Here is a 6,277-nt window from a genome sequence, read left to right as displayed (position 1 = left end):
TACCGCTGACTCTTGCCCACTCCACGCCTCATCTCTTTAGGACCACTCCTGTAGTGGTACATCCATATTTTCCAGCAGTTTTACATATTCAGAACAACTATACTGTGGTTATCTAACCAGTCACTCTCATAGTCCTCCTTGGAATTGACTTGTGGAAAACCACACTGGATGAGATGAACACGCAAGTCTTTTGTGTTTATAAGTCTCACAACTGCAGATACTCTGTAAATCTAGAGTAAGATAGTGTAGAAAAGAGCAAGAGTGCCTTATGATGCCTTCTTAGAATTGTGGAAGAAAGCAAGCCTGTGTATTCTGCGAACTGCTGCTCAGCATTAAGAGCAAAGAGTGTTGAGAGCCTGAAGTGATTATACTGTGTACAAATTGTCTCCGTCCTATATTCTAAGGCACAAGTAAAATTAATTCAGTCTAAAAATTCACAACTGTTTACCAACCTGCTGCCCTGTGTAGTCCTATGGGAGATCTTAACAATTTAAAAAAAAAACATCTTGGGCCAACCCGAATCCTCAAAAAGTGAATAGGTATAGTTAAATGAGTTAGTTGACTGCTGTTACTGTGATGAAATACCTGAGATCGTCCACTTAAAAAAGTAGGAAGGGTTTGTTTTTATTCATGGTCTCCAAGCTTTTAGCCCTTGGTAGGTTTGCCTGTTGCTTTGGGCCTATGGTGTAAAGAGCATCACTGTGGGAATGCACGGCAGGAGCAGCCTGCTTGCCTCATGGAGACCTGGAAGCAAGGAGAGGGAGAAAGGGGTTGGGATTCCAATGTCCATTTCAAGGTCATATCCCCCGGGAGCTGCCTCCATTCCACCATGTCCTGAGTTTGTAAGCCCACCCCACCCCCATAGCACCACGAGCTGGGAACTGAGTCTTCAACACATACTACATCAACACTATAGCGTAGCCCTTTATTGTGTCTGGTTGGCAGAGTCTTAGCTAAAATGCAGGTCCCTAAAGTAATGTATTTTGGATCAACGAACAAAGGGCAATGTGGGTAAATGCTAGATGGTGACACATTTTCCCTGTGCTGGTAGCATTCATTCCCTCTTTTGATCTTAGAGATTCTCCAGAGGAATTCAAATCGTTAAATGTAGGGTGCCAAGAAAGAAGGAAAAATGAACACGACCCAGTAGGATATCTTAGAAGCTGCTTTCTAACTTTTACTTAGACTCTTTGCTAGACTAGTTACTAATTTTGCATCCAGAGAACAAAAACTCCATTCCTTAAATCCCCATAAGCAAAGCAAGATGATTTTATTACTCATCCCTTTTATTTTTCACTCATCCACAAATAAGAATAATGCCAGCCACCTACCTCCCTGCCAGAGTAGCTCTGGGCTATTAGGAAAATGTATCATTGTAAAGAAAAGGTATCATTACATAGGTGTATGCTTTCTTTTTATCCTAGAATTATTGCTTGTAGTAACACACACCTAGGGTGGAAAAAATTCCTATTAATAACAAATGTATAAAATTACCTGCTCTGCCCAACTGCATATTTCAATAAAGGCTAAAGTAGAGTGTGTGAAGCAAGAGCTGGAAGGAAATTCATGTGATTGGAATGTAAATTCTTCAGAGGGTCTCTGGCAGAGTGACTGAGCAGGGAGCGCCCTCCTGGGAGGAACCAGTGCCAAGCCTCCAACCAAAGCTGGGATCTGCCTGCGCTCAGCAAGAACACCGGATGCAACCAGGTGGAGCATTCCACTGCGGTTTGGTTGACACAGAGAATCCTGAGCTCAGAAGTTGAACCAGACACAGGGCATACACGTGTGAGTGTCTCCACTTCACAAGGAGCCTGTCTACCTAAGACCCTGGAGCAGGGAGCCCCGCGTTCAACAGGAGGAAGGGGCGCTATAGTCACAGGCAGGCATGCGGCTGGATTCTTGGTACTGATTCACAGTTATGAACTTGGGTAAATCCCTTGACCTCGACTTCCTTGTCTATAAACAGAAGGAAGCGATGCTAGGCTTGCAGTCTTGGTGCCCAGGGATCCAGAGGAAAGGCTGTTTTCAAAACGACTCATAAAAACACTGCTTTTAGAACACTGGAACAAAGCCTACGGGAAGCGCATTTTCTTTGCTTGGAGCTTCTTTGGCACAGCACAGGCATGTTAATTATTGTTGTTAATCAAAAGCCTACACTTGTAGTCCTATAGATCTTCAATGATACGGAAAAATGTTTGCAAATAAGTGTAGTTGGTAAAATTCTTTCAAAGCAAATATATATATATATATATATATATATATATATATATATATATATATATATATATATATATGGTGGGATGGTGGGGTTCCAGAAGATGCTTCTGTCTCTGAATTTGCAAGGATGCTTACCACTGGACACAGAATCCACTCGTTGTCTAGTTCTGACAGAGGCCCCGGGTGTGTGGCATTATAAGCAGAAATGCTCTTGGTTTTCCTGTTTTGTCTGCACTCTTTCCCCTGCTTGTTGTGACCCACATGCTGGCACTGGCCTAGAAAGACATCGTTTTTTTCTCTGCGATGGTGAATGGAAGTGCAAACCCTTGGGAACGTGCTCACTAAGTGAGACCATGCCAATGTCAAGTTGTTGTCATTCAAGAATACAGTTTAAAGCTGACTAGTGGTAATAAACAGGAGCTAAGTTTCTGATCCCATTTTATATTGCTAGGAGGACATGGGGAAATCTGATGTTTTAGGGAAAAAGTGTAGAAAAAGAAAAAGGAGAGGACGTGGTCTTTCACTTAAAGGAGGACCAGCCACATGTACAGTATTAGGCTGATCACTACATTAAGAGGACATTACCCGGTTGGATGGCCCTGTGAGATCACCCATGCACACCTAGCTCTTGACCCCGGGGAAATCCTTTACAACGGTGGCACAGCACGTTGCACCTCTGTCTTATGGTCCAAAGGAGGAATCACTTCTGAAGTGGTAGGGGGTCGACAAACCTCAATTCACTTGCATTGGTTGGGGCATATTTGCATCCAGCTGCGCATGTCTGTCCTGCCTACCCCTCCAGGCCCTCAGCAAGCCCGTGGCTCCTCAGGTGCTCAGCACATACCTGTAGCCTTCCTACCACAGAGGGGTCCCACTGAGCTATCTTTTCCTTCTGTCTTCCTAGGAGAACAAACTAGGAATCTGAAATCTTAGGTCCAGCCAGGTGCAGTGGGGTATATCCATAGTCTCAGCTATTGGAGAGGCTGAGGCAAGAGGATTGCCTGAGCCCTGGTATTCACAGTCAACCTAAGAAACACAGACAGACTCTGTTTAAAGAAAAAAAAAAAGAAAGAAAGAAAAAGAAAAAGAAAAAAACAAAAATCCCAGGTTCATCTTCTTATTCTCCTTTTTTACATGGGTCAATTACTAAATTCCTTTAAGAACTATCTTTCAATATTAAACCATAACAGTCCCATCTTACTGTAAAATACCAAGTGTGCTTTATGTTTGATTCTTTAGAATTAAAAGCACCTACTCATATATCCTTCACTTCAGCCTCGAAACAGCCTTCTGCACCCATCTGAAGTTTCATTTCCATTATTCATAGCTATGGCTCCAGCATGCAGGCCTTGGGAAGGTAGGTGCTCCCTGGATGTTTGTTTTGGATACACAATCTTTAGAGAGATAACTTGAAGAACAAATATTAACTTTAGATATGTAGTTTTTGATTATTTTTTTAAAAGCTATTCCCAGTGGGCAAACACTTGCACCTTGACATCACAAAGTTATTTTAAAATGGCAATGACAATGTGAGGTTGACTTTACAGATCCTCTTATGATTGACTGTAATAAAACACCTTAAAAAGATATAGTGTCATTGTACACTTTGTGATAAAACATATAAACTGAGTGTTTAAATTTTAAAAATTGTTACTGCTGGGCATGGTGGTGCATTTCTATGATCTCAGCACTTGGGAGGCTGAAGCAGAAGGGCTGCAGAGAATTCCAGCTCAGCATGGGCTACAGTGAGCTCAAGCCCACCCTGAACTACATAATGAGAACCTGCCTCAAAACAAAACCAAACCACAGTAAAAGAAACATTCCATTGTTCCTCTTCAAGATCATTCTTGCAATTTTCTGGGGCAGTTCTGTAATTCCTCTCTCATGAGTGTCTTTAGTTGTAGCCTGCCTTGGTGGCCTGAGTTGACACAAAACGTTTCTCTTACACGGTCATTTTGATTTGGGGAAAGAACCAGAAGTCTCATGGTATCAGAGATTCCAGTAGATAAGGCGGATGAAGACACATCATAAAGTTTTTATTTGACAGAAATTGCATGAGCATTTTGTACTCGTTCAGGACACTGGGGCAGCCACAAAAGACACTTGTTATAAGCACGAGAGCTGCGAGAGCGAGTCTTGATTTGAACCGACAGAGGATCGGTTCTGGTGCAGAGGTTTCTGCTGTCATTGGAATAGCTCAGCAAAATGACCTGGTGGTGGGGAAGGGCCATTACCTGAATAAAAAGTAGTGTTTTAAACTTAGGCTTTCGTTTCAACTATACCGTTTAATAAAATCATTTCAGAATTTTAACCATTTGTTTTTTCCTTCAAATAATCTTGCAGCTGGAAGGACTACCATTCCCATTTTTGCTTAATCTTCTTTCATTAACTTAGTAGGACCATATCGTTCTGTTATAGGCAGAGTTGGGCATTCATTCAGTAGATTTATTAGAATATCTTAAAATTCTTGATTAGCACAAAAGTACTGTAAGCTATGATTAAATTTTTTTTTAAAAAGCCAAAAAGAAGAAAATAAATAAAAATCCCTTTATCCATACACTATTTTTTTTTGTAGTACCTGGGATTGAACTCAGGACCTTGCACTTGCCAGGCAAGCACTTATTCCACTGAGCTATCTCCCTGGCTCTCCATATACTCTTAAATTATCAAATATCTTTCAAAATCTGAGTCAGTTTTCATATGCACATACCCACACATCAATACGCATTTTCATACTTAATAAATATTTCACTTATGCAAAAATTTCAATAGCAGGTTTATTAAGATACAACACACATAGCAAACATTCATAAAGTGCATGATTTAGTGGTTTTTCATGCACTCAGAGTTGAAATATCCAATTCCAGAACATTTTCACCACTCTGAAAAAACAAACCCCATATCCATAAATAGTCATTTTCTGCACAGTATTTGGCCTTTTGTTCCTGGGTTTTTATTTTTTAAATGTACTATAATGTTTCCAATGTTCGTCCAGCTTGCATTATGTAGCAGATCTTCATTTTTCAAACTGGTGAGTGATATTCCATGGAACAGATACACTATGTTTTGTTTATTCATTTGTTAGTTGGTGAACATTGGGTTATTTTCACTGTTGTGGCCATTAATGAATAATGTTGCTATGAACATTCATGTACGAGGTTTTAGGTAGACATATGATTTTTAGTTCTCTGGAGTAAATACCTCTGATTGGATTTCTGGGTTTAATTTTTTAAGGGACTGCCAAAGTGTCTGCACGATTTTACATTCCCACTAGCATTGCATGAGAATTCTAATTTTTCCATCAATATGTATTTATTGCTTTTTCCTTCTTTCTTCTTTCTTTCTTTATTTGTTGTGTGGTTCAGACTCATAGTGATCCTCCTGTCTCAGCCTCCGCAGCGCTGCGGTTATATGTGTTCGCCACCACTCCTGGTTTTAGGGACTGCATGGCATGTGGTACTGGGGATTGAACACAGGTCTTTGCGCTTACCAGGCAGGCACTTAGACCACTGAGCTATCTCCCCAGCCCCTATCTTTTCTATTATAGTCATCCTAGTGGGTGGGAGTAGTATTTGATTTGCATCTCCTTTATGTCTAAGGATATTGAACATCTTTTTAATGTGCTTTTGATTATTTTGACACTTTTTTTAACAAGAAAAAGCTACTCAGACAATTTGTTCATCATTTAATTGTTTTTTAAAGGTTCATCTATAAGAGGTATTTTTTCTGACTATCAGCCTTTTGCCAGATAGATAACTGTACACTATCAGCCTTTTGCCAGATATATAACTGTACATTTTCTCTCTCACTGTTTAGGTTATCTTTTACTTTCATGTGGGGGTACCCTTTGGAATACAAAAGTTTAAAAATTTTATGAGGCTCAATTTTTTTGTTGTTATTATTGTTTGTGCTTTTTATATCTCAGATGATATTGCCAGCCCAAAGTCATACTCCTATGTTGTTCTTTAAGAACCTTCTTCTTCTTCTTCTTCTTCTTCTTCTTCTTCTTCTTCTTCTTCTTCTTCTTCTTCTTCTTCTTCTTCTTCTTCTTCTTCTTCTT

Source organism: Octodon degus, unplaced genomic scaffold (genome assembly GCF_000260255.1).
Source record: "Octodon degus isolate 3935 unplaced genomic scaffold, OctDeg1.0 scaffold00075, whole genome shotgun sequence".
NCBI classification, from domain to species: domain Eukaryota; kingdom Metazoa; phylum Chordata; class Mammalia; order Rodentia; family Octodontidae; genus Octodon; species Octodon degus.
The sequence above is the reverse complement of the archived record's forward strand: the minus strand, read 5'-3'. Positions refer to the sequence as shown.